Source organism: Tamandua tetradactyla, chromosome 13 (genome assembly GCF_023851605.1).
Source record: "Tamandua tetradactyla isolate mTamTet1 chromosome 13, mTamTet1.pri, whole genome shotgun sequence".
Classification (NCBI taxonomy): domain Eukaryota; kingdom Metazoa; phylum Chordata; class Mammalia; order Pilosa; family Myrmecophagidae; genus Tamandua; species Tamandua tetradactyla.
In genome coordinates, this window is record NC_135339.1 from 82920235 (window position 1) to 82939239 (window position 19005).

The 19005-nt window shown below is 42.3% G+C and overlaps 2 long non-coding RNA genes across 4 annotated transcripts in view; one reads left to right on the plus strand and one right to left on the minus strand.

Annotated features, from left to right (window-relative positions):
* Positions 1-415: 415 nt before the first annotated feature.
* Positions 416-2696, minus strand: LOC143654373 (uncharacterized). 2 transcript variants are annotated; one of them, XR_013161788.1, is made up of 3 exons: positions 2477-2696; positions 1261-1449; positions 416-509 (listed from the first exon to the last, which is right to left on the minus strand). It is a non-coding gene; the product is annotated as an uncharacterized LOC143654373 (long non-coding RNA). The 2 variants fall into 2 exon arrangements; XR_013161787.1 differs by having other exon boundaries at positions 1261-1468.
* Positions 2697-2756: 60 nt separating this feature from the next.
* LOC143654372 (uncharacterized) overlaps positions 2757-19005 on the plus strand; it is a 24855-nt gene continuing 8606 nt past the window's right edge. The window contains exons 1-3 of one of the 2 annotated variants that reach the window (XR_013161785.1): positions 2767-2850; positions 4062-4088; positions 15412-15479. This is a non-coding gene — a long non-coding RNA (uncharacterized LOC143654372). Of the gene's footprint in view, positions 2851-4061; positions 4089-15411; positions 15480-19005 lie in introns of both variants that reach the window. The other variant, XR_013161784.1, reaches the window with a different exon arrangement.

The following is a 19005-nucleotide window of genomic DNA, read 5'->3' on the forward strand; positions in this document are numbered from 1 at the left end:
AAGTACAGAGAGGTTAGGAAACTTGCCCAAAGTAACATAGCCAGTAAATGGTAGAACTGGATTCAAACCCAAGCATGGTTTGAACAGAATAGGATAGGTTCCAGAATCCATGATCTATGGGTGAGGAGAAAGAAGCAAATTTCAAGGGAAACAAATCTTACAGGAACAAAGATCTAGTGTAATAATACTTCTTGTTTTGGGGTTAGTTTGCTTTCATCTCTTTACTTTACCAGCTACAAGATCATCATTAATAATGATGATTATTAAATATTATTATTATTTTAAATAATATTTATTGAACCTCTACTATGTGCTAAGAATTGTGCTTTTTTCCCCCATGTATTTGCTCAAATAACCACAACACATGGCTGAGTTACTTATCTTTATCCCTCTTTCAGAGATCACAAAACTGAGGCTCAGAAAAAGATCAACTTGTCAGAGTCACACAGAGAAGAAGCATGAAGAACCAAGAAGCATGAAGAACCAGGTCTTCTGCATGCTTTTAGAACCTGTGTAAAATATCAAAGAAAAATGGGGAGTTCTGTTTTTTCATTCATAATGCATTCTTGAAAAATCAGCACAAATATGGGAAAGAGAGGGGCCATAGGTTCCTGTGAGGGTCACCAACTAGAATGGGGGGGTCCCTGTAAAGAGTGAGCTTCACTCCCGCAACCAGCAGCTGCTGGACACATACAAGGTCTGAGGTCTCCAATAGAATGGAACACTACTCCAAGGGTGGTGGTCACCACCTGTGCAGATCACCATCTGTATTCTCAGTAAAGTGGTTGTTAGTGGCACCATCATTCATTCATTCATTCATGCATTCCTTCATTCATTTATGAAGCACTGGAGATACCTGCCTTCTAGGTATCTTTTGAGAATTAAACAGGATAATGCAGGTAAAAGGCTTCATTGAGTGCTTGGCCATTTTAAGTGCTTAATACATCTACTGATTAGAGGCTCCCGGAGAGAATTTTCAAATGATCTGCATTTTAGATTCTAACAATAGTAGACATCAACTAAGATGGCAAGACCCACTTATGATAGTTCCTTCAGTGGCAGGCACTATTATCCAACTCATTCCACAGTGAGGACACTGAAGCATAAAGTGGTTAAGTTACTTGTCCTGGGTTGCATAGCTCAATGAAAGACTCATCTCCATAGTTGACTGATCCAGGGACAGAGTGTATTTGTTTCCCAGATGCTAAAACAAATACCATACTATAGATTGGCTGAAATAATGGGAATTTATTGGCTTACAGTTTTGAGATTAGGAGAAGTCCAAAGTCAAGGTGGTAGCAAGGCGATGGTTTCTTGATGATGACTGTGGTGTGCTGGCTGTGATTGCTGGCAATCCTTGGGTCCCTGACTTTTCCTTCATATGGTGCTATCTTTTTTTCTTCTGGGTCCTATTGATTTCCAGCCTCTGGATGCTCCTCATGGCTCTTTCTGTGTTCAATTTCCTTTGCTTATAAGGAATTCAGCCATATTGGGTTAAGACCCACCCTCAAGGTTTTATAGGCAAGGATTCACACCACAGGACCAGGGGTTGGGATGCCTTTGGTGGGGGGACATGATTCAATCCCCAACACAAGAGACACCCATTTAAGCCTGGCCAATCCAGTTTCCCCTGCTGGGAAGCCTGAATTTGCATGGAGATTTACCAATAGAGTGAGTGGATGATGGATCTGAGTACCATAAAGCTCTCAGAAGGAACTTAATAGAAGATCCACTCAACCTGGTGGCTGTATTTCTTAGAAAGCCAAAGCTCCACCCTTCCCAAGTCCTGGCTGCTCAGTTCCACCTCTGATTCTATAAGCTCCCTAGTATCCTTCTAGAAATGCTTGTCCTTTTGTCTCTCAATTAGCCATAATCATATTTGTTTGCAACCACAATAATCTTAATGAGTATAGTCTCTATTTAATTAGAAACTTGAAGGATCATCCTGGACATTTATATTTGGAAAGGGCCTCCCAAGTGATTCTGTCCTCACAGTTAAGAAACTGCCCCAAAAAGATTGAGAAACTCTACCTCAGGCATATCTAAAGATTCTTAACTGAAATATGACATTTCTGATAGATAGAGCTCAAATAATTATTTGCAATGAAAATATATTGGTCTTGCTTATAAATGTTCTGCATTAGGTCCTGATATAATTTCATTTACATTTACATTTCATTTACATGGCTCTGCACTTCTTAGAAGGAAATGTCCCCTACCTCATTTGAATCAGCAAGTTTTACTCTGGTCTATCCACCACAGTTCACCAGAAAAGCAAAACAGTTCTCAGTGACACCCATTTAATTTAGAGATAAGAGGTATTGGCTGTAGTAGGTGATGGTACAGCAAATTAATTCTTTGCGATTTGAAAAATTAAAAATTCTTTGAGATTTAAAATACTCCAACAGCCTACTTTCCAGGAAATGACTGGGCACTTAGTAAAGAACAGCCTAAATTCAGGTAACAAGATGTGTACCTTAGTAATGCATCTTTGATTTCTGCACCTTATAAAATACAGCAGCACCAGGCTACATGGGTGCTGCAAGCTACATGGGAGGGGCATGCAATGGATACCCTTCAATACCCACTGCATGCCCCCTGCAACATTTCTAAGCCCCTTTGCAGTTAGTTTTCTGGTTCTTGCCAATGGGTAATGAGAGGGAGTAACAGCCAGCATGCACTCTTGCAGCTCCCATGTCCTCTGCTTCAGTGCCTTGGAAACCCTGTATCCCAAGGCCATTGTCCTGTAACAGAAGCAGGCTGGATTGCTGAGTCACTACAGAAAGGACAGCTACCTAGGAGAGTCAGTAGCCCACAGTGGGCTTTGCATCAGCAGGAAATAAACCTTTGGTAAGTTAAGGGTTAAGCCACTTAGAACTGGGAGTTTGTTTTTACCACCTCTTGGTGTTATCCTGATTAATATGGTAGATAACCCCATTTTTTTCCAGATCGAAGTTTCTAGACTGTCATTATTGGCATTTTGAGCCAGATAATTCTTTGTTGTGAGGGTCTGTCTGTGCATTGTTGGATGCTTAGCAGCAACCCTGGCCTCTACACTCTGGAAGCCAATAGCCCCTTTCCCCTACCTCATTAGTGACAATGAAAGATGTCTCCAGACAAATATTGCCATATGTTCACTTGGGAGTAAAACCATCCTGATTAAGAATCACTGTCCTGGATAATGAAAACATTTTGTCTCCACTGTATTATTCCTATCATGTTCCTCTGTGCTTGGTAATAATTAATAGTACTTATATCCTACTTCATGCAATTACACAAAAAACGCTTGACTAAGTCGAAAGACCTGTGTTCAAGTCTGAGAGTGAGCAAATCACAAACCTATTGCTGTGTTCTTTGGTTGCAAACAAAAGAAACCAAGTCTGATTAACTTAAGCAAGAAAAAAGGAATTTATTAGGAGGAAACTTGGAGGGTTATAGAAAAAAGGGAGGTTTGAGCAAACAGCCTACTCCTGGGATCTCAGCAGCAGGCATTGTAGGATGTTCCTTAGTACAATGGCCTTTTGCCTTGAGGAGGTTCTCTACTTGATTGACAGAGAGTTTGATTGGTTTTTCTTAGTCACGATCCTCTCTTTTAGCTTAGTGGGGGCTACAGCAGCAGCAAAGTTCTGTGATTAATAGCCTCATTAAAACCAACTGTCATGGGTTAGAAATTTCCCAAGGAAAAGGGAGACATCCTTGTAAGAAGAAGAGGGAAACAGAAAGAGCAGATATCTACTACAGAGCCATAGTTCCTGTATCTCCAAAGTGGGTATGGAATACCTGCCCTACTTCGTGGCATTTTGAGGATTAAATGAGATGAATGTGAAAGCAAAATATCAAAGAGGAACCTGGAAATACCAGAAATGAGTATAACCTGGAGACTTATGATAAGCAGGGAAGCTGTCATTCAGAGATAAGGCAGGACTCTGGGACATGCCCAGAGCTTTATCATTCCTGTTGTGGTTTTTAGATGGAGTTTTGTGGGACTTAGGGTGCTTCAGAACATCTTCGGGAGTAGTAAGGTGCATGAGAAACTTGCATCTGCCCTTTCCTTTCTCCAGGCCCCAACATCAAACGAGACGGCTAGGGTAAGGAAGTCAGAAGGAATTGTTGGCTCTTCTCTTTGGAAAATCACTATCCCATCCTACGTTGCTTCCTTCTATCTTGCAAGTATACAAAGTAAACAAATGGTGCTGACTGAAAAATGAGAGATACCTAAGAAACATCCAAGCTAATATCTTGGGATAAAAAAGAGGAAAATATAAAATACAAACAGGAGGAACAACAGGAGGAAGCTAATTTAAATCTAACACCAAATCCTGAAAACTACTGACTCATTATAACTGAGTCACGGTTGGGGGAGTTGTAAGAACGGGATGTCACGGCCACCGCCCAAAGTCTGATTTGGGAACAGTGCAGAGCACAAAGTATTTACATGAAGTCTGTTTGGCTCCAGTGAGTTCTTTATTTCTTAACAATGATAACATTAAATGAGAGTCCCCATCATTAGCTCCAAGCTAGCATCAGCTTTTCCCAAATCCTAAATGAATTTGCATTCATTTGGAATGACCATTTTGATTCACTTGTGCTCTGGCACTCATCGGTAATCCCAGCAGCCTGATTTCATGTACATAAATCTCAGGCTCTGGGGGAGATGTGCTCTGCAGATCCATTTAGCTGCAGAGGCAGATGTGACACCATCACGGTAAAACTAAGTCGGTGGAACAGCGGCAAACATCTCACCACCGGAATTTAATCAATTTATTGTGGAAGCGAAGAACAATAGATGTTCAAACAAATCATGACCAAAATACATTAGGGACTGGGCCTCACTGAGAACTAGGATTAGAAGATCCACCCTCAGTCCTTAGACTCCTCAGACCCAGGCAGGAGACTTCCTGGGAGAAGGAGAAAAAAAGTTCATGAGAAATGAGAAAGGTAATTTCATTCACTTTACAGTAGATATCATTCATTTTATACCTAAGTTATGAGGTTCATCCATTTACTCATTCATTGAAAGAATTCTTATTGAGAGTCACCTATGAGCTAACTGCCTGGGATACAAAAATGGACAGAGCACCTGCCTCAAGGAGCTTAGAGACTAGTGGAGACCAATAATAACTTAAAATATCAGCACAAATGCAAGAGTGTAATTGTGACTGTGCACCCAGGCAGCTCTGTCTCTCCCAAGCTTGTGGCCTTGGGCAAATACCTGTGGCTCACCTGCCTCTTACTGCCCTTCTCCACCTGTGAAATGGGGGACACAAGACCACCTACTTCATAGGGTCCTTAGGAACACTATATCTAGCACTCAATAAGCACTATGTAAGTTGTAGCTATCATTACAGCAATGGGAGGCAATATCACAAACATAAGTTGTGGTTGTGTTGTGAAGGACTCAAAAGCCAGGCTCCAGAGTTTGCAGATATTGGACATTTTCCAGATATCTTTTCTGTTATTGATTTCTAATTTAATTCCAATCTGAATGATTTGAATCCTTTTAAATTTACTAAGACTTGTTTTATGGCTGAGAATAGTAGCAATTGTTACATATGTATTTGAGAAGAACGTGTGTTCTGTTTGTTGTTAGCTGGAGTGCTCTTTAAATGTCCATCAGGTCAAGTAGGCTAATAGTGCTATTCAGTGCTTCTGTATCTTCCCCGGTTTTCTGTCTACTTGTTCAGTCAATTGTTGAGGGAAGGGTAGGAAATCTCCAGCTAAAATTGTGGATGTGTCTTTTTCTCCTGGATGTTCCATCAGATTTGCTTCATATATTTTGAATCTCTGTTATTATGGGCGTAGCTATTTAAGATAGTTGCTGGGGATTTAATCATGCCCCCCACAAGATTCCCCTCACCATTGGAATTTAATCAATTTATTGTGGAAGCAAAGAACAATAGGTGTTCAAAGAAATCATGACCAAAATACATTAAGGACTGGTTCTCACTGAGAACTAGGATTAGAAGGTCCACCCTCAGTCCTTAGACTCCTCAGACTCAGGCAGGAGACTTCCTGGGAGAAAGAGAAAAAACGTTTTGTGGATAAAAGTGGGATCTTTGAAGATCCTGTTAAGACAAGGAATAGCAGTATTCAGTTACCTGAATATCTGAAGGGAACTCTCGGCAAATCCCTAGAGTATTCTCCATAAGCACTTTTCTCTTTGGTGCTCTGTCCACACACTGGCTGCACAATCTCTAGACTCTGTCTTCTCAATTCAGGGAGTCTCCAGTTTTATCTGGTGTTCTGGAACCTGTGCATGACCAGCAATCTCTCTTAAGGCAGTAAACTACAGAGATTATAGGGCTTCTCTGATTTGTTCCCTATCTTTCAGATATCACTGTCCTTCATTGTCTGGAATCCAGTGTTTTAAAAGCTATTATTTCATATAATCTATCCATTTGGGGGGCTGCTTTAGGTGGGAGGGTAAATCCTCCTGTTTTCCGTCTTGGTTAGAAGTGAAACTACCAGGCTGCCGAGTTCGAATCTTATTTTGTAGGCAATGGGGGAACATTGAACCAAGGCAGTGACCCTCAGTCCTACATGGCCAGAAGGTAACTTTAGTGGTATTTGGGGGAAAAAGCTGGGGAAAGAGACTGGAGATAGAAAGACTCTTGCCAAGCCCTAGCAAGAGGCATTGAGAACCCAACCATAGAAGGTGTAGATTTGAGAAACCCTAAATCCCAGTATGGGAAGTTTCCTGAAATAAAATTCAAAGGTTGAAGCATGCACGATTGAAAAACCCCAGAAAAATATGCAAATAATTTGCAGCATTTGTGTGCCCCCTGACAACACAAATTGAAGGTTGGATTAGGCAGAGATTATGTTTTCCATGGTACTTCCCACAGTATAGGGGCCAGATACCCTCAAAACTGAGGATTGCAGAACTCAGTGGAAGCATCTCAAGAGGCTGTGCAGGGTCGGATGCCTGGAGAGTCTGTGTACTTACGTAACCTTGAAGGGCTTCCGAATGGCTTTTTTGAGCAAATTTCCCATGAGAAATCATGATGTTTTATTCATGTGTATTTGGAAATTTCGCGAATAGCAGAGAATACTTTAGGGTTTTAGAAAGCAAATCTCTACATGTGCTTATCACAAAACCTTTGAGTTTTCAAGGCATTTTGGAATAAGAATATTTTGCTTCCAAGCCACAAAGTCTAAGTTCAGCTGGGATCGTCGCATTGGAACATTATGTTTCCCCAAGTTCCCGGTGTGCTTAATGCTAATACAGTATATTTAGGATAGTAAAGTAAAGTAGGGAATAGAAAAGCACAAAGCGTAGTCAAATAAAATCAGTCTTGAGAAAATGTACCATTACTGCTTTGAGGGACTTGGGCTTAAATGGAATCTCTTTATACTTGGTATGGGAATTGCTTTTTCAAAGAATATTAATAAGTTAGTTTTGGAGAAAGGCGACTAGACACATCTAAGCATTCATTGCTCTGGGTGGAGCAGTTCTAGCCTTAAAAACATTCTCCCCATGATCAGAAATGAGGACAGTGGAGAACTGTAGGAATTTGCAGCCCATAGCTGTGGGCTTCGTCTCCGAGTGGGAGGCTGATGCCAAACCCACACCTTCATCTGGGGCTGCGTTAGCTTTCAGAATGACCGTGAGACCCTCCTGCTAGATTTTCACTGGCAAACGCATAAGAGTTCCCTTCTAGTGGTGTTTGGGAAATTCCAAATCTATATGTATTGTGGGAGCTGATAACATAGTCTAACCACCACAAGACAATGAGAATTGTGTTTGCTACTTTGCAACAATGCTGTAAAACTGTGATTACTTGTATTGTATTTATGCTGGTATGAAGATGTGACCCCCCCTCCCTTTTTTCCTACTTACCGAGTTCCCATATACTCCCACCCCCTATTTTTAACTCCTTGCTTTAGTGTGGTATATTTGTTACCGCTGATGAAATATTATTGTAATTGCACTATTAACTATAGTCCATGGTTTGTGTTGTAAAGTCCTGATTTTTTAAAAATTTATATTCTAGTAACATATATAAAATTTCCCCTTTTTACCACTTTCCAATGTGTAATTCAATGCTATGAATTATGTTCACAATATTGTGCTCCTATAACCACTATCCATTACCCCCTTTTAAAAATTTAGAATGAAATTGATAGACCCTTCTTCCCACCACTGCCTTTGGAAACGCCATGCCTGAAGGCTGGCAGGATGCATTATGGTAGCTACAGTTTTGGCTGCTTGAAAGACCTTTCTCTTTCCTCCCCTCTGTGGGGCGTCAATCATGATCCATTAATCCCAGTCCTTGCCACGAAAATGGGTACGTGGCCCAATGAGGGCCAATCAGAATCTCCTCTGGGATAATTGTATAGATGCTGGGAAGGAGCGAGAGTTCCACTGTCCACTGGAGGTTACTGAGCTGGAAGGATATAAATCGGGTTGCTGGCTGAATGTAGTTGAGGGGAAGAAGGCTGCCACCAGGATAATGTGAACCATGGAATCAGGATCTATTTTTATAATTTTACTAAATATCCAAATGAGGTCTGTTTCATAATGGATGGAGGATTTTAGGGATTAGTGATTTTTTTTAACAACTTCATAATTACAGACTTATTTTTGCTATGAGTCTGCTTTCAAACATGTGGATTAAACCTATCATTCAATTCATTTCTAATCCTCCTGTCAAAATGACAAATGACCCAGATCAGAAAAGTGCCAGCTGGCAGAGACTGTTGACTCATAGTTTCACCACCAGCACAAAGGGTGGTGGCAATGGCTGCTGCTGCTGCTGTTTCTTTTTCCCTCCAGGAATTGGATTTCTTTATAGAAAATCATCCCCTAACATCCTCTGTACATGGATAGCTCTAACAAGAAGCAATCCTATTAAACAATTGGCCAAGTTTAATGGAAATTGACCACCATTCCTGTGGTTGGCTGGTTTTTTTTTTTAACTTTTTTTATTAATTAAAAAATTAACAAACAGAACATTAAGATATCATTCCATTCTACATATACAATCAGTAATTCTTAATATCATCACATAGTTGCATATTCATCATTTCTTAGAACATTTGCATCGATTTAGAAAAAGAAATAAAACGGTAACAGAGAAAAAAAAAAGATTATGCATACCATACCCTTACCCCTCGCTTTCATTTACCACTAGCATTTCAAACTAAATTTATTTTAGCATTTGTTCCCCCTATTATTTATTTTTATTCCATATGTTCTACTCTTCTGTTGATATAGTAGCTAAAAGGAGCATCAGACACAAGGTTTTCACATTCACAGAGTTTCATTGTGAAAGCTATATCATTGTTCAATCATCATCAAGAAACATGGCTACTGGAACACAGCTCTACATTTTCAGGCAGTTCCCTTCAGCCCCTCCACTACATCTTGAACAACAAGGTGATATCTACTTAATGCATAAGAATAACCTCCAGGATAACCTCTCAACTCTGTTTGGAATCTCTCAGCCATTGACACTTAGTCTCATTTCACCCTTCCCCCTTTGGTCGAGAAGGTTCTCTCAATCCCTTGATGTTAATTCTCAGCTCATTCTAGGGTTTTTCTCAGTCCCTTGATGCTAAGTCTCAGCTCATTCCAGGATTTCTGTCCCACATTGCCAGGAAGGTCCACATCCCTGGGAGTCATGTCCCACGCAGAGAGGGGGAGGGTGGTGAAACTGCTCATCATGTTGGCTGGAGAGAGAGGCCACATCTGAGCAACAAAAGATGCTGTCTTGGGGGTGACTCTTAGGCCTAAATTTTAAGTAGACTTGACCTATCCTTTGTGGGGTTAAGTTTCATATGAACAAACCCCAAGACTGGGGGCTCAGCTTATAGCTTTGGTTGTCTACACTGCTTGTGAGAATATCAAGAATTCAACTTGGGGAAGTTGAATTTCTCCCCACTCTCACCATTCCCCAAAGGGGGCTTGCAAATACTTTTCCAGTCACTGATCAAACCACTCTGGGATTCATCGGGGCATCACTTTGGACAAACCAACAAAATCTCATGTCCTACCTGAGATTCCAAGTACTTATGACGTTCAATCAAACTATCTACATGAGTTATATTAGGAAATGCTCTAGTCAAAATCTAAATTTTGTAGCAAATAAACATTTTTTGCTTTGGTCTCACACGTAAAGTGACATTTTAAAGTATTAATTATCATCTATTTTCAGCACCCTGCAATAATGAGATTCCTTTGTTCTTCCTCATGCAAAAACATTTTTAAAATTTGTACATTGTACATTTCACTATTATTATACACTCTAGGCATTCCTAGATTATACCATCTCGATCTTTACCATCTATCTTTCTTTCTGATTTCATTTATGTCCCCAGCCCTCCTCCCTCTATAATTCTCACATGCAGCTTCATTCAGTGTTTTAACATAATCACATTACAGTTAGGTAGTATTGTGGTTGGCTGGTCTTTATAAATTGTTTTAGCTGGGAAGAAAATAGAAATCTACAATTTCTGAGTGGCTGGGATTGAAATCATCCTATAAGTGCAGGATTGGCAAAATCCATTACTGAGCAAAGTAGCAAGAAAGATTGTTTACAATCTGGTTTGAATTTTGAATATGTGTCGGACGTGGGGCCTGTGGGCTTGGACTTTGAATGCCTGAGCAAAAAAGAACCTGTGAGGTATCATAGGGCAAGCTGTGTGTCACGGGAGCAAAGCCACAGATTTATTCTGTCCTTGGGCTTCTTTTCTTGAATGGCTGCATGCTCTCCTGGGAAGTATCGGAGGCCCCAACCCAATCCACTATCTATAAATAATTTGTATGGATGATAAAATGCTTGTAGGCATTTTGTGCAAGCATAAACACATTTATGTACATACTGGAAACCTTTTCAGGTATATTGCAAGGTGGGGACAAATCAGAGAATTTGGAAGGTGTCATAAAAGGTGTCTAGTACAGGTATTGGCCAACTTTTTCTGTAAATGGCCAGATAGACATTATTTTAGGGGTTGCAAGCCATCCTGCCTGTGTTACAACTACTCAACTTTGCTATCGTAGCCAAAAGCAGCCAAATATGTACATGTGTGAGCATGAGTATGTTGCAATACAACTTTATTTTCCAAAATGGGTGGTAGGCTGGATTTGGGCTGTGGGCCCTCATTATCTGACCCTTGGGTGGTCAAAATGATCTACCCAACCATATAGCTAGTTACAAGCAGAACTGAGTCCAGACTTCAGAACCCTGAGTTCCAACCAACTCCCTTTCCACTGTCTCATGCTGCACAGTCTTTTGTTCTAGCATCTAATCAGGGAGTCAGCTAGGCCTTGCTCTTTCTAGAGGGCTACAGGCAGACCTTAGGTATGAACTTTTTAGAGAAGGCTGGGAAACTTAGGTTTAGTGCTGCCACCCTCGGTGAGTGTGGTGGTGCACCGAGGAGACTGGCACGTGTGGGAGGATGGGCCACATCAGGTCATAGCACAGGCTTCAAAGGAGAAGTCCAAGAATGCAAGGTCTGACTTCACCCCTTCCTAGTGACTGAGAATTAATGCTCAAAAACCCATCTTATGCTTTCTTATCTAGGCCAACCTCAAAAATCAAAGTTAATCCTGAAGATAATGGTGTCAAATCTTAGAGACGAAACTGATTCTCTCTTCTAATGGAGTTAGGAATATTCAGGACATTTTTCTTTCTGTCCCCTTTGGTAGAGCTCCTCTTGACCATCTCCAAAATGTCATCTCAGTTGTTCACCCCATTTGAATAGTTGGACTGGCTTATCTCTGCACCTTTAATCTTTCATCTTTATTTAGCTTGATTGAAGCATTAATTATCTTAATCTTGTGTCATGAATCACACTCCCTTGACTTTGAGTCACTAGCTTAATTTTGCACTGAATATTCTGATTCACCTTTATTCCAGAAAATGAATTTAAACTGTAAATAGTGATAGGAAAATACGTAAAAGCTAAAAGCATCTTCTTTCTAAATATTGGAATTTTGTCTTATGAAAGACATAAACTATTCTTTCAATTTAATAATTTGCAGATAAAATTGCATCCAAGGAAGTCCTTTGGCCTATTTGACGTCTCTTTCAAAATAAGCTAAACAGAATTGAAATGTTATTAAACCTAATTCTGCTACTAATTTGTTTAGGGATTGTTTGGTCATAAAGAGCAGAAACACAAGCAAGCTAACTTAAACAAAAAACAAAAGGGAATTTACTGGAAGAGAAGTGGGCACAGAACTGCAGAAGGCCAGCTGGGCATCTGCAGGGGCCAAACCAGCACCTGGAATTTTGGGACCAAGATTACCTTCTGCACCTCTCTGCAGCCCCATCTCTTGTCTCCTTTTACCTTTGCAGTTTCCAAAGAAACTAGATACAGCCTGATCCAGAGTTCAGTCTCCCAACTCTGAGCCCCCTCCCCTGTGCCCGTTACCAGTGTTCGTTGACTTGGGCCCTGTGGAAACTCCAAGCTATTCAGAGGCACTGCAGGACATCTCCAAATGCCCAAGAATCCAAACCAGTAAAAATATAGACCACATAAGCATCTGAGAGTTCTCTGTCATTTCTCATGGCTTTGTAGGCCGGGGTCCTATATTTGTAAAAGGGGTTCCACTATCTGAATCATGCTTGCATGAAATCGGTACTGAGAAGGATTTATCAAAACAAACAACAAAATAGATAGCAAAAACTATAGATTGTGGTTTAAATTTACATATTTAAATTAATTTAATTAAATGTGGGCTAAATTTTTGGATAATTATCCTTTAGTGGCTATGTCAGTTCCCTAGAGTTCTCATAATAAACTACCACAAACTGGTGGCTTAGGACAACCGAAGTATATTCTCTCACAGTTCTGGAGGCCAGAAGTCCAAAACCGAGGTGTTGGCAGGGCCCTGCTCCCTCTGAAGGCTCTAGGGTAGGATCTGTTTCATGCCCTTCCTAGATTCTGATGGTTGTAGACACTCCTTTCCATTCCTTGGTTTATTGGCACATCACTGCAATCTCTGCTTCTGTCTTTATCTGGTAACTCCCTGTGCGTCTGTGTCTAAATCTCCATCTGCTTATAAGGGCATCAGTCATACTGGATTAGTGCCCACCTTCATCCAATATGACCTGATTTTAATGAATTACATCTGCAAAGATCCTATTTCCAAATAAGGACACATTCACAGGCACTGAAGGCTAAGGCTTGAAATATCTTTTCGGGAGATATGAGTCAACTCACAACAGTGGCAACTGAGCTAAACTGTCTTGTTTACCTTTAAGATGGGGGGGTTTCTTTTTGTTTTCATGACAAAAAAAGCTAATTCGTTTATTGGCTCTCTAAATCTAGGGCAAAACAAATGACTGAAGTGGGGGTTGGCAAACTATGGCCCTTGGGCAAAATCTGTGCTGCCTGTTCTTGTCGATAAAGGTTTATTGGAACACAGCTTTGACCATTTGTCTATGTATTGTCCATTGCTACTTTTGTGTTACAATGGCAGAGTTGAGTAGTTTGCAGTAGTAGGTCATCTAAAGTCTAAGATATTCATTATCGGGTCCTTTACAGAAAGTTTATTGTTGCCTGACTGAAGAGATAAGACGATGAAAATTTTTACCTCAATATGTCATAGAGTGATGTCTTAGGTGGCTCCAGAGCCAAAAGACAAATGGCGGAAGAGTCTAACAATGGGGAAACCATTCAGAGACCCAAGATCTTAACCTCATGGTGGAATCTGGCCGCTGCTTGTTTCCAAGAGTATTAACAAACCAGGGTGGATTGCCCAGGCCAATGTGCAAGAATAATTGTTTCCAAGCCCAAGCTGCAATTCCAGTAGTCCAGGAAGAAATAAATAAGCTACAAGGGAGTGTGAATTATGACCAGTATAGGTTATGACCATTGACATCACAACCTGTAGGTTGAAGAATTGCATCTCAAGTCTTGGTGGAACTGCTGAGTGGTCCTAAGTTACAATCTCATCTAAAATAACAAAAAGAGCATGCCTGACAAGTAATGCACATGCAACCCTTAGATAGTGTGGTAGTTAGATTCAGTTGTCAACTTGGCCAGGTGAACATGCCTAGTTCTGTTGCTGTGGACATGAGCCAATGGTACATGAACCTCATCTGTTGCTCATTACATCTGCAGTCGGCTAGGAGGCATGCCTGCCGCAATGAATGATGTTTGAGTTAATTGGCTTGTGCTTAAATGAGAGAGTACAATGCAGCACAGCCCAAGCAGCTCAGCATATCTCATCTCAGCACTCGCAGCTTAGCCCAGGCCTTTGGAGATGCAGAAAGGAATCACTCTGGGGAAAGTTGTTGGAACCCAGAGGCCTGGAGAGAAGGGCAGCAGAGATCACCCTGCGCCTTCCCACATAAGAGAGAACCTCAGTGGAAAGTTAGCTGCCTTTCCTCTGAAGAACTAACAAAATAAATTCCCTTTTATTAAAAGCCAATTCATCTCTGGTGTGTTGCATTCTGGCAGCTAGCAAACTAAAACAGATAGCAAACTGGGGGACTCAGACAAGAATTTTGATATTTTTTATTTCTTTGGTTATTAAGAAGCAAACCTCTCTTGAGGCTGGCAGAGAGAGTCTTCTCTTGGCTTACAGAGGGTAACCACGGCTGTCCTCTTATGCTGCCCCTGTGGAGATGCTGGTGAAGCAAGTCAGGCAAACAAGGAAAAATATTGTCTTAGTTGTCTCTTCCTTTTGCCACCTAGTTAGCACCCTGGTCTCTCTTTCTCCCGTGGGAATATGCCCACCTCATCCAATTTACATCTCTATATGCCATTTTAATTTCACAGGGCCTCCTTCTCATGAATCGTCTTTCCAAATGTCTCTATCTCCCAGTTTACCTTCTCAACTGTGCTCCAGCTTTACTCTTGTTTTAATATGTGGTTTAATTAGTTCTGATGTTAGTGATAGTGACGTGGATAACAACCTTGGTGGTAACGTGGTAGCCATCATCTACGAACCCTCTTACGAATCACGCGTGTGAAGTACTTTATCACATTTGACCTTGAGATCAGCCCTAAGAAGTAAATACAGCTAGAATTCCTATTTTACAAATGAGGAAACTGAGGCTTACAGAAATTACGTGACTTAAAATAATTCATGTATTTACTCATTTATTCAATCAATGTAGGACTGCCCAGATGTGCCTAGAAGAGAGCTGGTGCCTTGCAGGGAGCAAATAGGCATGAAGCTTGGAGCTTCTACTTGAGGATAATGATGACAATAGAATTTATTATTTTATAATAATGTTTTAATATTATTATTAATTAATAATTATTTTAATGGTAAGAAAGCAATTATTTTAATAAATAACAACAACAATAATAAACACCCTCTTCCAAAGTATGCTAAATTGTTCAGCAGACAAAGGGTGCTCTGAAGACGGGAAGAGATGATGATTAGCCTGGCAGACTGGCCCTCATGTTTGTCTGGCTCTGAGATGTGTCTTTCTGTCCTTCCTCCCTCAGTGGTATGGCGTAGCTTAGAGTCCGATGGCATGCAAGATCCCTGGGTCCTGCCCAACATGCCTGACAAGGTGAAAGTATAAATTACTTATTTTCTTCTCAATTTTTTTCAGGTATTAAGACCCTACAATCTTGCCTAGAAGCCTTTTCTCCTGTTCCCTGCCCCCTCACATTTTAGCATATGTGCAAAGTCCCCCTATCTTTCTTCTTCTTTTTGTTCTAATCTAGCTGCCTTGTTTTATTTCTACCAGGGAATGAAATTCTTCAATTCAATTCAACAAATATTTATTAAGGGTGTCTAAGGCTTAGCAGAGCGCTCGCCATAAATAGTTATTGAATGAAGGAATTACTAGGCTTGAAAGAAAATAAATGTAAACCATAAGGATACCTCTCCTCAAGGAATTTACTGCCTGCCAGTGGAGCTCCCCATAGTCCAGGGCAGGGAGATGCAGGTTCTGGGGTGGGGTGGAATGGTCTCTCATGGTGGCTCTCCAAAACCTCCACCTTGCAAATTTCCAAGATTTTAAATTTGCTTTGCAATTCCTTTAGGACCTCATTCAGTGACTGAGTCATTCATTAAAGCACCAATTTATAGTTTGGTACTGAACTGTGTCTAATGGTCTTTTGCAGCAAAAGGAAGAAATGTTTTAAAAGCTCAGATGGGGCTCAGTGGGTCATTGTCCAGGACTGATTTACTTGCACTCTTATCAGTGGCAGGAACTTGTTTAGGTGGCGTCACTAGCAGTGGTGAGGAGAGAGGTGAGCAAAGTGGAAAAGAGAGTGTGGGGGTGGGGGGGAACCCACTCTTCACGTGTGACTGACTTGGTTATACAGTCCTTGGTTGTCCTCAAAGCTAGTATTTTCCATTTACATCATCAGCAGGTCAGAGCTCTCTAGAAAGCTCATTTCACCATTAAAATATGCATTCCCTTCCTTCTTGTTTGACAAAACTCCCTGCTGTTCTCTTTCTCTTTTCTTTAATATGAGATTTTGATAATAGGGTAAATTCAGTACAGGTAGAAGGGGTATATGGGAACTGTCTGTACAGTCTGTTCAATTTCTGCAGACCTAAAACCACTCTAAAAACTCAAGTCTAGTCATTTTTAAAACAATATGCTTTGTGAAACTTCTCTATGACTCCATCCCTGTCCACCTTTTCTTCCTGCCCTCTCATTGGTAATTTGCCATTCTCTTAAGGTGCTGCTCTTTCCTCCAATCTCATCCCTCTGAAGTGTTTCTGGAATTAATGGTCTCCTCACCATTCCTGTGCAGCGACCCAGTGCAGACCACCATCTTCTCTCTCCTGGGTGACCCCAGGCCTCCTGATGGTCTCCCTGCTTCCTCTCCTGCCTCCTACAGTCTATTCTTTACCTGGCAGCCACAGTGATCTATCTACAAAATAAATCTCAGAATTTCTTTCAGGGGACCAAAAACCAAACTGAAGCAACCACCACCAAAACCTTTCAGTGGCTTCCCAGTGGTCTTAGAGTATCACCAATTCCTATGCAGCCTTTTCCCTTGGCTCAGTGCAGCCTGCTCTGCTGGTCCTTTCCATCCTTCAAGTGCCTGATTTCCTGCTCAGTTTTGGTATTTATCATGGCCTTTGTGAGGCTCTGCATGGCCTGGGAGACTCTGCGTGACCTGGGAGGCTCTGCATGACCTGGGAGGCTCTGCGTGGCCTGGGGAGGCTCTGCGTGGCCTGGGAGGCTCTGCATGGCCTGGGAGGCTCTGTGTGGCCTGGGAGGCTCTGCGTGGCCTGGGAGGCTCTGCGTGGCCTGGGAGGCTCTGCGTGGCCTGGGAGGCTCTGCGTGGCCTGGGAGGCTCTGTGTGGCCTGGGAGGCTCTGCGTGGCCTGGGGAGGCTCTGCGTGGCCTGGGAGGCTCTGTGTGGCCTGGGAGGCTCTGCGTGGCCTGGGAGGCTCTACCTGGCCTGGGAGGCTCTGCGTGGCCTGGGAGGCTCTGTGTGGCCTGGGAGGCTCTGTGTGGCCTGGGAGGCTCTGCGTGGCCTGGGGAGGCTCTGCGTGGCCTGGGAGGCTCTGTGTGGCCTGGGAGGCTCTGCGTGGCCTTGGGAGGCTCTGCGTGGCCTGGGAGGCTCTACCTGGCCTGGGAGGCTCTGTGTGGCCTGGGAGGCTCTGCATGGCCTGGGGAGGCTCTGCGTGGCCTGGGAGGCTCTGTGTGGCCTGGGAGGCTCTACCTGGCCTGGGAGGCTCTGTGTGGCCTGGGAGGCTCTGCGTGGCCTGGGGAGGCTCTACGTGGCCTGGGAGGCTCTGCGTGGCCTGGGAGGCTCTACGTGGCCTGGGAGGCTCTGCGTGGCCTGGGAGGCTCTGTGTGGCCTGGGAGGCTCTACGTGGCCTGGGAGGCTCTGTGTGGACTGGGAGGCTCTACCTGGCCTGGGAGGCTCTACCTGGCCTGGGAGGCTCTACATGGCCTGGGAGGCTCTGTGTGGTCTTATGAGGAAGACCCTTTCCTTCATCAAGTCTCTGTCAGAACTCATGCTCTCTGAGAGGCTGTCCCTGACCTCCTGATCTAAACATTCATCCTGTCCTGATGTCCTCACCTTGTAACTCTCGTCCCATCACACTTTGCCTTTTATACAGTAGCTATAGTTGCCTGAATTTTCTTGGTCGTTCACTTTAATTAGGTGTGGTCTACTTGCTTCTCACTAAAATCTAATTTCCATGAAACACGTCCCCAGGCTTTTGGTCCCTCCACAGCCTCTCACCTGAACACAGCCTCTGACTGCAATGGCTTCCCAAGAGGATATTTGTTTTCTCATTTATCCAGACATCTGAGTTGGGGGTGTGTGTCCTATCCAGGGCTACTTTAGCAGCTCAGTGATGTGTGCAAGGACCCAGCTATCTGCCATGCTCTGCTGGACCCACCTTACGGGTCCATCAGAGAAAAAGAGGATCACAGAGGAAAAGAGAATCACTGTCCCTTTCTCACCTCTTTTTATTTGCACAAAAACAAAGAGCCTTTCCCTGAGGTTCTCCAGCACATCCCTGCGGGATTGGGTCACACGTAGCTGCAAGGGGCCAGGTGAGTTAGGTGGGGGCTAGCGGTGGTTACAAGCAACACTGTCACTCTGGGGACCCCTACTGAATACCTGCACAATCGTGGGTATTCAGTAATGCTGAACTTGCATTCCTCAAAAGCTTAGTTGAGTTCATCACTCTTATTATAAGCAGTTAGGAAAGTAGGTGATATATTTTAGAAATTTTTCTATCCTTAAGATGCTTAAAACAAAAGTTTCATCTTTTAAATGTATCAGTTTTCTAGAAAATTCACTTACGTAGAACGCTTACCCTCAGACAATTCCAGATCAAATAATTTATTATTGTCATTGAATAACCTGCTCTTCCCATGAAACCCTGATTGATGAATTTAAGTATTTCCATTTTTTCTGGTGATTCTTAGAACCCCATTATGAGGTTCGATAGAACTACTGGGTTTTAGAGCTGGAGGGCACAATAGGAACACGGAAATAGTTTCTCTCTGTTTTTAATGGGTGTATTAACCCATGTTAGTACCTTAACAATGCATAATATTTACAAAATTTTTTTCTTACTATTGAAGAACTGAAACCCAGAAGATATGTT